The following is an 18,072-nucleotide window of genomic DNA, read 5'->3' as shown; positions in this document are numbered from 1 at the left end:
CTATAACTATCATTAACCAATTAGCTGACATAATTAGAAAAACTCAAAGCTGGATCAACTTATATACCCAGGTCCTTAAATTAATCTACAGTTTCAATCATTGTGTGCTGTATTAAATATTCACCATTTAGTTTTTATCTCCCAAATCTCATATGCTTTGTTTTTGATGTATTTATCAGCATACTATTCTACTGTGCCCAAGTGATCAATTTAATCAAGTTCGTTTGCAGGCCTGCCTTATCTGTAATGCATTTTTTATTTTATTTATTTTACATTTGTTTACCATCAAAAGTCAAACTGGGCAACTTGCCCGTTTTCAGTAGAGGCCCAGGGAGAAAAGCTCTAAGTACGAAAGAAGCAAAATGTATGAAGAATAAAACGGTAAAATAGAGATACATTACATATTGAGTAAAGAACAGAGAGCCTTACATAATACAACATAATACAATACAATAAGACACACATTACATCTTGAGTAAAGACAGAGAGCAATACATAATAGAATACAATTAGACATGAATATATTTACAAATGGAAGTGTAATTTACAATTCAACATCATTCTGACAATGTAGAGTAGAGCAGGTAGAGTACTGATGCAGGTCTTGATAAATTAGCAGTAGTATTTTGGGTAGATGAAGCTGGTGATACCGCTAAGTAACAGAGTTATAATAAATACATGCAGGTACCCGCGCGAGCACCAACATATACAAAATCCACAGTTCACAGAGAAAGATTGGAGGGATGAATAAAAAGAGATTTGTTTGGTGTCACTTAATTGTCCATATCAGTTAGTAACTACCCTGGACTGAAACAGGGACATAGCCATGTGCTAGCTAGATGGGTTTTGAGAAGTTTTTTTTTAAAGTTAGGTTTACTGGTTGCAGACCTTCTGTCTAGAGGCAGGTTATTACAAATTTTTGCAATGCAGTTAGAGTAAAGAGAGTCACTTGCAGCACTTTTACTTCTGGTTATGTTTATTAATGATTTGTTACTGGAGTGAAGTACTCGATTATTAGAGTAGTAGGTTAGAAGGTCTTTAAGTGATGGCGTTGGTTGATAGAGAATTTGATGTGCCATTACAAATTGGTTGAGGACTAGCAGATTTGGAAATTCTAGCCAAGTAAACTGCTTGAGGGTAAGACAATGGTGGGATTTGTAAGTTGAGTTATTTGCAAACTTTACTATTTTATTATAGCATGTGTTAAGTTTAGATAAGTCAGATTTTTCAATAATAATAAATTAGATAAGAAATTGGATAAAAAATGAATAAAAATGACTGCTAAAAACATTCTTATGCACCATAAAGATGTTAAAATCCATCTATTTGAATATAAATACCTTGTAAAAATGGTAACATAGATGGATGCACAAAATAAACAATTGAAACAATCTAAAATTCTCTATACCTTCCCAGATATATCACACCGTATTTATCTATGTGTATATTTAGATATAACAACATATGTGATGCAACAGTAATGTCACAAACAAGTACTATACAATTGAAGAAGTCACAGCAACTGTTCAATACTATTCAATATGTGTACTGACAGATATATTGGAAAAACAACAACTGTCTTCACAGCTGTCATGGCATAGTGGGTAACTGCTGTGACTATAGTGTACAGAGTCCTAGGTTCAAGATGTGTAAGGGCTGCTCATTTTGTTGCTGGGCAGAACAAGGGCTGTTGGATACAGAGTGGTTAAGGCAGTTTTGAGCAGCTTTAAGTGCATTTGTGTGGGTTTGCACGAAGCTAAGCACTGCTAACATATGGTTAGATGTACAGGCGCTTACACTGTATAGGCTTTGCTTACCAGTGAGCAAATTTGCTTAGCTATAATATTGCAGCAGTGCTGACACTTGCAAAAAATGGCTCAGTCCTGGTAACCAGTGCTCACATTCCAGTCAGATAACATAACAAGGTAATGACATCTGTAAGAAGTGTATGTAATGCCATGTACATAACATACGTCTATGTGTTGTCATTACAGTAGCAAGGGCTGTGAGTCTACTGTCTGGAATACTGGAGTTTATATGGCTTGTACAACACTACCTGTGTGAATGTGTTATATACATGGGTAGTATCCCAGGTTATATGCAGTCACACTGGCATGTAGTGTATCATTACGTTACCACTGTTGACAGTGCTTTCCCAAGTAAGAGTAGATTGCTAATTGCAGTACTGGAAACAAACACCCCTGCATGCAAAGATGGACTCTGAGTCCTCACTGTCGGGTTCCTGGTGTGTGAGCTGTGTCTCATTAAATATTTCCTACTGGATAATAATCTGATGTGGAAAATAACTGTAGGCTACTATGTGTATAGCACATGTCAGTGAGGGCTGCCATCATCATGTAGTAATGTCAGACATTTATCTGTCAACACATTCATCCTAATGCATAGCTAGTTGGCTAGCTGATGTCTGTCAATCCTCTGTACAGATGTGCATATGTCAGTTATCCATATTGGATACTTACAGGCAATCTTTGCTTGACTGACACTGACATGTCTGCCCAGCTGTGTTAATAATGCCACAGATAAGACTCCACTCCCTGTACACCCCACATGCCATGGATACCTCAACTACACTATGACAGTCAACAGAACATACTTGGGTACAGGTCTCCAAGACAGACACTGACCATGTTATGTAATACATGTTGCATACATGTCAACTGGAGCACCTCACTGGCCCTCCGCAAGAGGCACCCAGATGATTGGCTGATGCATGTCACTCTCACCCTGAGGATCACCCCTGTGGCATCTGTTGATGGATGGCCTTCTGGCACATAGCAGGTGGCATGATATCACTGTACACACATCCCCTACACTTCCCATCTCTCCATGGACAATAGCCTGGTACACACCTATGAACACCTGCACAGATGCACCCCAGTACTGACAAATGTGTATGTGTGCATTACAGAGAATATCAGTGTATGTATGTTTTTACACCTGTAGTTGAGAATACCCTGTGGCCCTTCACACCCACTGCACCCCCTATTGCCATAGTTAGATGTGGCTGCTGCTGTACCGGACATTACATGTGCCTTATTACACTCTTTTCCCTAAGGGCTACCTGGGCCTTGCAGTACTAGCACAACACTGTTGCACAAATGGGTTGATAGGCATGGGATACCCACTGAGTTCTGGCAAGTGTGTGTATGTGTGCATGTGTATATATGTAGGGTACAGCATCCTGAGGCCACATACTCCTATTACAATACCCATTGCCAAATAGTATTAGGGATAGTGATGCTGCTGACGATAGGAGAAGCATGACAATGCATCACCCTACTATACATGTGGCATGTGCATTAGATGCATATCCCAGAGTAGCACTCTTGGGATAGACAAGGGATTGTATTGCAGTCCTGGGCAATGTGTGATGGTGGGTATGTCAGAGTGTTATCATGGGTTTCACTGCATACAATATCCACAGTAGGGTATGGGTGCTGGGTATACTGTCATTACACCATGGTACCCCTGGTACATGTCCCATGTACCACTTTATGGGGACCACTGTCACGATCAACCATACAGGTAACTGATAACACTATCCAGTCCAGTTATGCATGCAATGTGTAACCTACCTGTAACACAATGGACACATTGACAAGGTAGTTAGCACTGATAGGCCCAGGTCTCTCAGATGTGTGTCTGACTTTTATGTGTTTGTCAATGTGTATATGACGGTATGTCACACTATGAATTGTCCATAAACAACCATTACATCCCCATTACCATACTGTACATGCCTGGAGATGCTCTGCATGTAACATGTAACCTGGAACACACCTCATCCTAAAAGCTGCGTGGTGTGTGCAATTAAAGCCACACACATCAGTAGCACTACATACCTAGGTAGGGGTCTAGTCCGAATGTTGCCAAGTAAGAGTGTGTGTGTATATGGAGGAATCTATACATGTCCCAGGAGGTCATCTGTCCAAGAACTGCCTGGCATATACTAAAATTTCACAGATATCATCCTGTGGACATACATTCCATCAGAACTAGTCTTACATGGCCTCTTCCCCACTGTATAGGTGTGCAGCAATACTGGGGTTGGTATATATAGCTGGGTGTGGCTGTTGTGGACACAGCCAACATCATTGCAGGTACTGTTGAGTGTATCCCACGCTTAACTGGCCATAATACTGTACAGTTCATGTTAACAGGTTAGGTGGTTGTCTACACACTATCTGTGGTTCTACAGCACCTCTCACCGTCCAAAGGGTAGGGGTGTGCACCCACACTAGCACACATATGTTTACTGAGTTGAGGACTGCACTACATTGGGAAAGGGAACATATACCCTTCCAGTACAATTGTCAATGACATTAAACTAGCAGACTGCTTATTCCCCAATGTGTTGTTGTGCCTAGTCTGGCTTGATGGAATTACATAGGCTACAACGGTGTGCTTGCACAGGTACGTAAAAGCCTCTGTGTGTGTTATACACAAACATGTGGTGTGTACCACCCAGTACAACTACCATTGTCCACTGTAGAAGGACTGCTAACAGCAGCCACCATACACTCACCTGTATACACCACCCCCGGACCTATTAGCCATGTGGCACAGGCAGTAACTGTTATACAGACCTGTGACATGTATTCACCTGTACCAAGGATATGGCACAGCCAATGTGTCACCACAGTGCCATACCCCTTGTGAGATATGACAGCAGACCATCCTCCTGCTGACACATGGACACCTACAACATAAACAGATAACATTATGGAAACCACAATCACTCAGTGTTAATAACAGCTATACTGCATCACGGCTGGACAGCTGCACTTTCTGACATGTAAGCATTAAACATTACTGCTGACAACATGTTACACAGCAGTACACTGCTACACCATAGTAAAGTCACCATGTGCATCAGAACCATATTGGCTTGTCCCTGCATCAATGTTATGGATGACAGGGACATGGCACATGTATCATCATATGCACAGGGTGTGTTGTTGGTTTGCCAGAGACCTAGGCTGAGCCATACATTTGACACCATGTGTGTGAGTGAGGGGGTTTAATTATTGATATGGCCATGGTGATGTGGTGTGTGTAGGTATGGGGTTGCCCTAGCTGTGTTTGTGTTGTGTGTGAGTATGCATGCACACAGTTCTGCCATGTGGCTGCCCTATACAGGTGTTTGGTGGACAGCTGCAGACCATACCTGGCAGGGTGTGCAGTTCACCACCTCCAGCCACAGACATGAGAACTGTGCCTGGCAGGGGTTCCACGGGCAAGTCAAGGTACAAGCCATGATATGGTACTCTCCCCTGATGATGACATATGTCCACTGGAACCAGGTCCCTCCTGGAACTGCCAGCACCACGTGCACATGTCCTGCTGTGGTGTGGTGTGGACAGCACCCCCCCCCGCAGTGCTGGGGCTGGTACTGCCACTACGGGAGTGGCTTTGTGTCCTTGCATGTCCACATTGACCTCCAGCTGTTGGTGTTTCTGGCCTACATCCATGTGTCCATCGCACCACTCACATCACATGCTCGAGCATGGACAATCCACAGTCGATGATTCCCACCATCTCACCCCACCATCTATCCATGACCTCTGTATAATAAGAGAGGGCACTTGCAAGATCATGGATGTTGTCAGTAACAGCTAAAAGAGTAGCTGTCTGCAACCTCAGACCCTGTCTGGTGTACCGTTCCATACATGCCTGCGCCTCCATGACAGCCTGACACATGCGTCAGGTGGTACGAGATGTGGCACTTCTGCAAGGTGCACGATGACCAGCAGCCCTCCAGTGAGCACCCCTGTACATCTGCCTATGTGATACCCTGCTAGACATCGGGCAATGGCTGCTGTGTCCAGACACTCATGCCATAGATACCACACTGTCCTGTGCATTGCCACCAACCACCAACTGTCCCTCTGCTATGGCCACTGATGATGGGGTATCTATAGGCACTGTGACTGTGTGCGGGGATGGGGTGGATAACAGAGGATGTCAAACGATGGCGCAGTTTCAGCCTCTGACAACCCCGCCTGTACCTCAATACACCTGTCATAATTTTCAGTGTCTGTATGGACACCAACATCAGATTGTCTGCAGGAGGGACCCTGACCCACCTCGCCACCTGTGAGGGGAAAAAAAGAAATGCACTTTAAGACCTGTACATCATTGCTTAACTGTACACACACACACACACACACACACACACACACACACACACACACACACACACACACACACTGATATTCCACCATAATACTTACCTGTCCCTGAGTTTACAGACTGTCCCTAATTTATTCTCTTATGTTCCCCATCCTGCATCAGACTTGGAAACTTACAGTCATTAATACCAATCATTAATATATCATTCTTCTAATTGTCTAGACAAATGATAACAAAATATGACCTGTTACTCCATTGCCTCTTTGACTTGATTGGAGTCAGTTTTTCAAAGACTCACTGCTGTCATCCAGTGTTCACCCTGGGTTTGTCCAGACATCTTGAGCATGGCCCCCATATGTTAGAGGCTACTACAGTCACTCAATAATGTTACGCACTGGAGTGTCATACATAACTATTGTTCAGTAGATGCAAGATCTGTTGCTCTATTAACTTATGTGGACTACAGTAATATTTGAAAAAAAAACACTCTCTGGTGTTGTCTAGTACTTTCCAATGCATTTGAAGTGCTGCATGCGTGGATATTCTTTCACCTTTCTGCTGATTGCAATTATATCAGTATCCCTGGTGTGTAGTTTCCCACCCAATGCATGTTCCATGCTACATACCTTATTATACTATCAGCTGTCCTGAGATTACATGTCAGACAAGTATTCCTGGTATCTCATATGTCTGCTCATGTCCATGTACTGCACAATTTGAAGTCAAGAGGTATGAACAACCCCACAATCATACATGTGCATACATGGACACACACGCAAACACACACACATACACACACACATCTGACATACATCAACCCCCCTCCACTCTACCAAATTGCACTTACAGACAAAATAACCCCCACCCACACACGCACACACACACAAACACACACACACACACACACACACTATGAAAAATTATATGGTGCTGCTTATTGCTTTCTGTGATGGATTTGAAGTCTTCTTAAGACACTCAGTCTTGCTGGCTGGATTCTGCTAAAATCAAAGTCTAATTATATTTGCATTCACAGTCTGTTGCATACAGAAACTTGCAGAATATACACTGATGAGAGAATATACTTTGCAGCATCAACTTAGAGCAAGTAAAAAATAACTTTTTATAATAAACCAAATGGACTAATGTTGCAGCTTAAAGTACCATTCCACTTTACTTCTCATATAGTACAGATGATGTAAGAGATATAACATTTACCTCGAGACAAATGTGTCTCTACCAGTACCTCCTAACATAACTGGATTCATACAGATCTTTATATACAATTTTAGTCATGCACAAACATATACATTTCCTCTTGGTATTCTATTTTGGAGAATTGCTCATCCTGTAGAAACAATACTAATTGTTGCAGATGCTGACACAAACTGCTGACTTAATGATATTATTTTTCAGCTTCCTTGTTTAACAATGTCTTGTCACATTTTTGCTGAATTTATAAGAAACCAGCTTTTCTGACAGTGTGCACATCCTGTATTCTATTTGGATCTTTGTATAAGAACATATATTTTTGTGCCAATGCTGATAAACATGTCCTGTTGTCCATGCAGAAAAACATGTTTTTGAGGAAACACATTGTCACAGCGTCATTGTCCATTCTTTAAAAGCAGATTTTGCATATTTGCTCTTGCATACATCCTGTTTTTAAGTCTGTAAGGGAAAAATGTCCATTCAGCAGATTCCTTATTTTCCAAGCTATGGTCATTTAGTATGAAATGCTGATCACATGTTACTAAACTCTGTTTCTACATTTAAGCAAGCTTTTTCTTTCAGCATATTTACAACACAATTAATTTCAGCCTTATATTCATAATATCTAACAATTCCCTCTGTTTTGAAACATAAGAAACAAAACCTTTAGTCTTTTTTTTGATACAAGTCAAAATGCAAATTTACATAGTTAATACAATTATATTGAAGTATTACTACCAAAAATGAATGTATTTAACAACTTTTTCTTTTGCAGACCATTCTGTGAAAATATTTTATCAGTTATGAGCTGTGTCTGCTTTAGTTTAGCTTGATTAATTTATTCTTTTGCAATTACAGAAATTAATTTATGACTTAGAACTGTTTCATTAACTCTTTACAACTGTTGAATTAACTATAAGAGACAAGAACCATGTGCTACTGCAAGCATTTATACACTGCTGAAAATATACAATTTCAATGTCATTGTAACCATAACATTGTGGTCATGTCTTTGAACTGCTCATTAACATCTTGGTAAAATACTGAACTGGGCTTAAAGAATGCTATGTACATATTAGTCCATTAGCTGTATGTGAGTACAATATTTTAATATAATTTTCCTGTAACTGGGGTAAAACCTGTGATATTACAACTTGACAAATTAGTTTTGAACTTATTACAATGTATCCTGTACAGTATGTATTTACTCAGACTGTTTGCTGTTCATGCATTTCAATCTAGTAGGTACCCTGGACCCATTTTTTTCTTTAAATATGTTTTTTCACAAATATTCATTACTAGACATTAATTTCATTTGTACTGAATTCTTCTGCATTTGTACATACAAAGACTATCATTTGTATTGAATTCTTCTGCATTTGTACATACAAAGACTATAAAGTACATTTAATCTAATCTTACTCAATTAATAACATTAATATTAAGCAAAATCTTGAAAATGTCTCTTTAGAAATATCTAGTGGAATTGGCACCAAAGGCATATGTCCTGTTATTTTAAACTACATACTCAACAATTAAAACCTATTCATGCTTTTTTTATATCAACATTGTTTTGCCAAAAACATATTAAAAATAGTGACCAATCTTGTTCAATTTTTTACATATCTTTACTTTCTCTTGCATAGCTGTAATAAAGCAATTTTAAATCATCTTGTGTTTTTTAAACCATCTCTTATATAGCTTTACAGTTTAACAGGTTGTAAATACAATGTAATACTAAACAATACAATAATAACCATTATGATAGCTATTAACAACTTGTAAAATATCTTATCCTGTCAGGTTTAATCCAGTTTACCAGTATTTCTAATACAGTAATACCTGTTTTTCCCTACCCCTAAAAGAGTATTGTCAAGAAGGAATGAAATGTTATTTCCTGTAGCTTTATTTTAGACCTTTGTGTAGTACTGCTTATACAGTCAGTGTAAAACTGAGAAAGTGCCCCTCCCCCTGTAGTACTGCAGCACTGTTTACCTGCTTTATGCTGTGAGAATAAAATGTATGTCAGCCCAACACTTTGTTTATACATTTATTTTATTAGGTTACTAAACTATAGACCTTTGTCTGATTTGATCATTTTTATAAAGCTTTTGCTGTTTACTACCACTAGTAGTCATTTACACCCTTCTGCACAATTGATTTGAACTGTATGTATACTGTAGCCCATTTGCTGGCTGTACTTGATGCAACTGAGTTTTTTTTTCATTTAACATTTACTTGCAAACAGATTATCAGTGACATCTATGCATAACTGTGACTGTATTATAATTACCAAATAGTGTTGCCTGTAAACATTTTAACAATTATGTTTTAATAACGATGCTTTAGAAAAACTCAAACTGCTTGTCTGGCAATCAGTCTTGCTTATCTTATCTTTCCAACATTTCCTGTAACTATTCATCTAGTTTAGGAAGGTCTGAGCTCACATTTCATACTCTGTAAACTATAGTTAATTCTTTTGGCATTTTTCTTTAATCTGATCGTGATTTGCACAACTATGCATTTATACTGCATAAATAGACATTATTTTACAATTAGCTTACATGGATTTCAATATTTTTTATTTTATTTATCTGCTGTGCCATTTATTTTACAAAGACTGTTTGACTAATACCATCTGTGATTTTCTTTTTAAAATTCAGAACTTTAACTGTTTGGGGTGGTGTTACTATACAATTATATAAATATTGTAAAAAACAAAATAGATATTAGCTTAACTAACACATTTATATTTACATTATTTGTATTTGCTGTTGTCTGCCTGTTATTCTTGTGCATTGTAACAGATGTACTTTAGATGAAAAGAACATACATGCATGTCTGTTTTGTATCTGTATATCTGTATACAAGCATGTCAGTCTTGTGACCTTAAAATCTTTACTCTTATTACTATTTTTATTTAATTTTATGCACTATAACTGTTTCATTTACCTTTTGACTATGCTAAGAATGGCACTCATATGCTCTACTTTACTGTAGTACTGATAAATGTCTTGCTTTAACTGAATGATAGTAAAACATTTAAAAATGATTTGTCTCTACCATGTATATTTAACCATTTTCAAAACATAAACATATTATAAAATATATTTCTTTTGCACAGATTAGCTGTGTATGCAGGAAGTTCCCAGTCTCTGTCAGTTCAGCTAATTTATTTCCTTTATCCTGCAACTGCTGTTGAATTTCCTGTAATGTTGCATGGTCTTTCTGACATTCTTTATTAAGCTGTTCTGCTGAATTTGAAACTCCTATGCACTTTTGAAAATATGTATGTATAACTTGCCTAAGCTTCCTGAACTCATTGTGTCTCTCTTTTAGAAGTTTATTACATTCTTTTGTAACAAAATGTACTAGAGGTTCTATCAGTAACTGATTTGACTCACATGTGGTGACAGGACATAACTGTTCAACATCTGAATGTAATGGAAACACTTTACCCTTAGTTAATTCTTTATCATGAATAGATCTGTCTTCACAGTCTATTTTTTTAGCAATATGATGCAATACTTTTTTATGGCATAATACACAAAATGCAGTTTTTGTTGAAGCACACAATAAACATTTGTCATATTCCACATGGTTTTCTTTGAGATACCAGTCAAATATTGTAATACATTTGCATAATGCCTTACTATCAACATGCCCTAATAAGGTTTTACATTTACTAATGTGCTGTGTATACCAACATTGCAATTTATTAAAGTTTGGTTTACTCCTGCATGAATTATAAATAATATCCATACTGTCTAATAACATCCAAACTGTCTAAGAATATACAAACTGTCTAACATCATCCACACTAAATATGTGACACAGAAAAAAGTCTTATCAATTAGCAAGAAAACAGGTGATCAGGCTGCTGTTGCTGATGGCTAGAAATTTTTTAGAGTCACTTGAGAAGCTGGTGAAGCACAACAGGCAGCGGACTGCTGTACAAGTGGATATCCGCCTTTTCTTGAAGAATTTATGGCACTGCGACTTTCTTGAACTAGTCTCACTCCGGATTTTAGACGTCTAAAAAAACTTTACTACTGCAAGCTGCATAAACTGGAATACTTCAGTTTAGGATTTACACATACGTACAAATGTTAGTTACTGCAATTGGACTGAAGTGACCCTCTGCAGGGCTTACCATCACTTCCCCTGTGTTTGAATGCAGATTTTAGGTTCAAATGCAGGCTAGCTTGCCATTGAAAAATTATATGGTGCTACTTACTGCTTGCTGTGATGGATTTGAAGTCTTCTTAAGACACTCAGCCTTGCTGGCTGGATTCTGCTAAAATCAAAGTCTGATTATATTTGCATTCACAGTCTGTTACATACAGAAATTTGCAGAATATACACTGATGAGAGAATATACTTTGCAGAATCAACTTAGAGCAGTAACAAATAACTTTTTATAATAAACCAAATGGACTAACATTGCAGCTTAAAGTACCGTTCCACTTTACTTCTCATATAGTACAGATGATGTGAAAGATATAACATTTACCTCGAGACAAATGTGTCTCCACCAGTACCTCCTAACATAACTGGATTCATACAGATCTTTATATACAATTTTAGTCATGCACAAACATATACATTCCTCTTGGTATTCTATTTTGGAGAATTGCTCATCCTGTAGAAACAATAATAATTGTTGCAGATGCTGATGCAAACTGCTGACTTAATGATATTATTTTTCAGCTTCCTTGTTTAACAATGTCTTGTCACATTTTTGCTGAATTTATAAGAAGCCAGCTTTTCTGACAGTGTGCACATCCTGTATTCTATTTGGATCTTTGTATAAGAACATCTGTTTTTGTGCCAATGCTGATAAACATGTCCTGTTGTCCATGCAGAAAAACATGTTTTTGAGGAAACACATTGTCACAGCGTCATTGTCCATTCTTTAAAAGCAGATTTTGCATTTTTGCTCTTGCATACATCCTGCTTTTAAGTCTGTAAGGGAAAAATGTCCATTCAGCAGGTTCCTTATTTTCCAAGCCATGGTCATTTAGTATGAATGCTGATAACATATTACTAAACTCTGTTTCTACATTTAAGCAAGCTTTTTCTTTCAGCATATTTACAACACAATTAATTTTAGCCTTATATTCATAATATCTAACACACACACATATAGGTGAGGTTGCACAAAGATATTACACACAGACCTCCCATTACCCACCTGTCAACATGCATGACATATGGCACTCAACAGCATGCAGTGCGGCTATAGTCAATCCATGCTAGCAACATTATACATGTGTGTAATGCATGGGTTGTGTTAGTAGGTGATGCCCCTTCCCCTGGGACACACTACACCCATGTATAGAGTATTGCTGTGCACCTGTTTGGCACCCTGGCATGTACTGTGCACCATACCTCATAGGTGTACACACTATTGTTGAATGTGTATTACTGTGTCAGTTATGTCTGCTCTGCTGCTCACAGCCCATATGTGTTTGTCCAACACATGCCTGGGATGATATGTGGACAGGTGTCATCTGTGAATGCCTGATGTCTGATTTACAGATCTCATCATCAATGGTGCATGTATGGCCAATATGGTGCAATTACACTGACAACCTTCAAACCTTACCATGGCTATGGGGAGTGTATACACCCTTATTGATATGACACCCTCTTCCTTGATATGCCATAGGACCACATTACTACATATGTTAACATTACATGAACCTGATATGTGACATATGACCTGTACAATCAAATGCAGTGTCAAACAAATGTGTTAGTTGTGCAGATGCTGATTGAGATGCATACACTTTGTGGGTGCATATGTGTGCATGCCCTTATCATAATGGTTTGTTGCACCTACTGTTATGTGTACTACAGCAGTCACTATTCCTGGCTGGGGTATACTAGCATGGGCTATCTGCATTTGCGAGTATTTGGTCAGTCTGCCCTACACATGTGCCCCAACTCTGTATGATTGCAAGGTCAACTCATGTGCACATCCCTTGGAGTTCACACACTGCCATCACTATTGCTGTGGAGTCAGGGTTATGTCTGCCAAAGCTCCTGACCCTGACTGTGTGCAGATACAGCCATTTGTAGCATCCTTTGGATCCCTGCTGCAGTGCACTGTTGTGTCATGATGACACCCCCTCCCCACCCTCAGCCTTTTTGCAGATGCTTGACAACTATGGCCTACACATGTGTGTCATTTTGCAATGTCCCAAACACTGAACACCATGTGTACCAGCCTAGTCCCAGCTAATGAATGGCAAACATGTAGGTGTACACTGGCACTGGCAAGGTACAGATGGGGATGGTGGGCCTGAGGTGGGGTGAGGTGTTGGTTGTGCAGCACATGTATCTTACTTGATACGCTCTGTAGGTTTCCAACATGGTCTTGATACACCAGTACACATTGTAACACATGCCTTTTGGGGACCTTTTCTGTTATGCATATGCCACCTGTAGAGAATCCTGGCTGATGTTTCATGTGGTACAACTGTCCCATATGATTATCCTAACCCATGGGCCACATGTATGCATAGTACAGGCAATTGCTGGCATGGATACTGCACAGCTAGTACTTGTTAGACATTCCGACAACTCCCTCAGTGTTGTGGCATGTTACTAGGCAGCTTGCATGACTGGTTTGCTACATGTGACATCATCTGTCTTGGATGGCCATCTGTTCATTTTCTACATTAATGCTGTCCCATACAGCCTCGCTACATACATGACTGTCTGCACTGTTTGCCATGGTATATGTAATGGTGAGGTATAGCTACATGTCCAACTCCTGGGTGCTACTTGTTGGGTATGGAGTCCATGCCATGGACTGCAAGATGTGTGCAAGCCACGGCTTCCTCTGTTGCAGGTAAGTGGGCACATCTGATGGCTGAACGTCTTGGACAGCAGACCAGTTCTTGGTGTGACATTGGTGATGTGTGCTTGCTGGAATGTCCATTCTCTTGAAGAATGCATGCTGTCAGTACCTCAACAGCTGCTTCCACTATATTTTATATGGAGTCTGTGCATACATATGCTTCCAGTGTTTGTGAAGGTATGTATTCCCCATATTTGCTGTCCTAACATACAATTCCATATTACACACTCATTGCTCATGTTAGGACCACATTGCAGGTTGTAAGGGTTGTGGACTGCAGTATTGTGATATGGCATAGTGTAGATATGTAACAGCTGCCATTGTAATATTGGTATATACACTGTTGTAGCACTGTATAAGGGTGATGTTTCACACATGTCCCTACTGTAGGCCATTTGTCCCACCATTATGTTCATCTCTGTGCACACATTTTGTAATTACAGGATGTTAGTTATATTGCAGGAGTCTGACATACCCTTTAGATACACCATCATGGTGACCACTGTGATGCAGTGCAGTTAACAGCAACAATACATGAACATGGACAGAATGTATTATTGGTAGGTGTGTTAAATATGTGCATGGATTATACCATGGCCATAACATGACTGGTGTATTGGCAAACCTGAAGAAACACCATACTCACCAGCTACAGGTTGCTGCCCTGGAGGTGTACCAGAGGGACCTACATAAGTGTGTGAGAGATGTGATGTCAGTAGCCATAGCTGTGGCATTCATACAGGGTGGGTGCAGCATTACAGTACATCAACAGTACAAGCCCACAATACTACAGATTATGCACATCTGTTTATTACTACTATGCAACAACAGACTATATATATTTCATCTCACACATGCAGGATCTAACCATACAGATGCAGATAGATATGCAACAGTGGCCTACTGATGTGCCCTGTGGCCTTACCTGCATGCTCCTCTGCCATTGTGTGGGTAGCACCTACATCCACTATGCTCTCCGCCAGGTGTTGTGTGTGTGGAAGGGCAGGTGCCCAGAGGCTGGCAAGGACCTCTTCAACATGTGTTGGGGGGCTGGATGGCATGACCCCCCTATTGCAAGCTGGTCCTCCCTGACTGCAACAGCATGCCGACGGACATGGCGAAGTAGATCAGTGCATCAATGTCAGACCTGCTCATAACTGTGGTTATGCAGGCCAGCACCGTTTACCCTGTGGACAAGATCGTTCCACAAGGCAGTCCATTCCTGCAGATAATGGGCTGTTTGGCCAAACAACATGTGGTAGTGCTGCACCAGGTGTAAGATGATGACATCATTCTCCTCCGCTGTATAAATGGGCAACCACTCCTTTGACATATTGGCTGAAAGACATAAAGATGGAAACAGTTCTGAGGAGCTGCAAGGATATCATAGCTGTTAATACACATCTCTGTCTCCCCCCCACCATATCTGCAACAACAGTCTGATCACACAACTCAATAGGTATGTCTACAGAATACCTACCATTGGGACATATATCGTATTGTGCAGCACTTTGTGCTATGTGTTTGCAGTCATGTTCCCTGTGGGGACACTATCCTTGGTGGCCTGTTACGAACAATGTCACCTGCATGCCATTGTAAGGGCCACTAAGGTTCCATATATGCATGTGATCTGTTTATGTGACTGCTGCACATCTGTTGTTTTGTGTTAATGGAGATATCTATGCATGCTGTTGGACATGATCAGGGAATGTGCGGACTATTACTACCCACATATGTTCTATAACAGTGACACAATAGCATGTTTGGGGAACAGTTGCAAGCAGAAGCATGTCTCCCACCACATCTGACCATGTTACCAAGCCACATCACATGTGGGACCCACCCTGGGGCCTCATCATCTACTGGTCCTGCACTACCTTCAGATGGAACCACCTCAGGGGATGGTGTTCACCCCCCCCCCCCGGGAGCACACACAGACAGGATCCTGTCAACCGAATTCAGGTCCATGGACTGGTGCATAGGGAGCTCCACAGAGACTTGGGTGATGTCCTACAGCACCTTGAGGCCCTCAGTACACACTCACAGCATCCACATGCTCCTCCTGCTCAGCCCCCAGCCCAGGCATCTTCAGAGCCTTGAAGCTGATGTTGTGACTGCCCATTGGTTGTTTAGCCACCATATGTGTCATATACTGCCCCTGTAGGCTGTCTTCTCTATCTTCCAACCCAACCTACCTCCACAAATATACCTGCTATCCTTCCCCAAATCACCAGTCCCACCTTCACAAACAAGGGCAATGTGTTCCCAACATGGGGTTCACACCTGACATAACCATCCATTTTGCACACACTTACTGCTGTATGTATATATATATATATATATATATATATATATATATATATATATATATATATATATATATGTGTGTGTGTGTGTGTGTGTGTGTGTGTGTGTGTGTGTGTGTGCATTGAAGTGAGTGATGTTCCCTCACACATATCATGCAACACTGTCATTCAAAAGTAGGGGACATGTGTAAATATATATATATATATATATATATATATATATATATATATATATATACTTATGTGTGTATGTTTGTATATCTCTATATATGTGTAGATATATATTATGAGTTGTGTTTTATATATATGTATATATATATATATATATATATATATATATATACACACACACACACACACACACACACACACACACACACACACACACACACACACACACACACACACACACACACAGGTGTCTGTACATCTGTAGACATACACATATCTATATATATATATATATATATATATATATATATATATATATATATATATATATATATATATATACCTATATGGGGTGCATTCAGATATCAGGTCCACACTCTCTAACTCTCCTTCCTGCACAGCTACAGTGTTCAGCCTTGCTACAACACAGACAGGTGCCAAATGTGAACACAGCCTAACATTAGGGGGGTACATATTGGGACAGATTGCAGGTAAGCATATTACACACCTATAGCATTTGTGCATCCTACATTACATTTTAACATGACTGTCCTACAAGTGGTGGGCTCTGGAACTCATGTGTCCATCGTAACGGTATTACTTCCACCACCAGCTATTGGCCACACTGGTATACATGTCTTGCATTACACAACACACACTATGATGGCTTACATCTTATCAGTTACTGCCCATCTGCACAGTTTACAGGTATGGCCCACTGCCCACAGGGACAGACAATATTGTCCATAGCAGTTGTTCAGCTGGACATCATTACAACACCTGATGGCACATATAAATCATTCCACATCATCTATCCCATTATTATAAACCAAGTACTGCATTCAATTACATACAAATATGCTTTACGTACCTGTTGTGGGAATGATGTCTCTTCTGGATACAGTTTGCAGTGTGGATGGCTGGATGGATGATTTTTTGTTTGTTTGTTGTATTTTTTTTTATTTATTTATTTTTCTCTCTCTGTCTCTCTCTCTCTCTCCACTAAATGGATTTAGCTACGTTGAATAAATTGCAGCATGGATTTTGTAGGTGATGCACATGAGCAGGTGATTGCCTCTACACCAATCAGAGTCCACCACTTGCTACCTGCATGCAGCCTGCTGTGTAGTACTTCCAATTACCACTGTCATGGCAACCCCCTACTATAAATTCCTACCTCGTGTGGGCATGGTCCCTTTACCTTTCCTGTATGGAGGACATCCTTCCTATGTGTGGGCAGTAGTGTTACAGACAGCAGATAGCAATTTATCTTACAAGAGGACTTGCAGACCCAGGCCAGCTACATATTTGTATAAGGTTCCAGACCTACAGACAGTGTGAGTACTGTTGTTATATGCATTGTAT

Source organism: Protopterus annectens, chromosome 9.part0 (genome assembly GCF_019279795.1).
Source record: "Protopterus annectens isolate FY-2018-M chromosome 9.part0, PAN1.0, whole genome shotgun sequence".
NCBI classification, from domain to species: domain Eukaryota; kingdom Metazoa; phylum Chordata; order Ceratodontiformes; family Protopteridae; genus Protopterus; species Protopterus annectens.
This window is presented reverse-complemented; position numbering follows the sequence as displayed.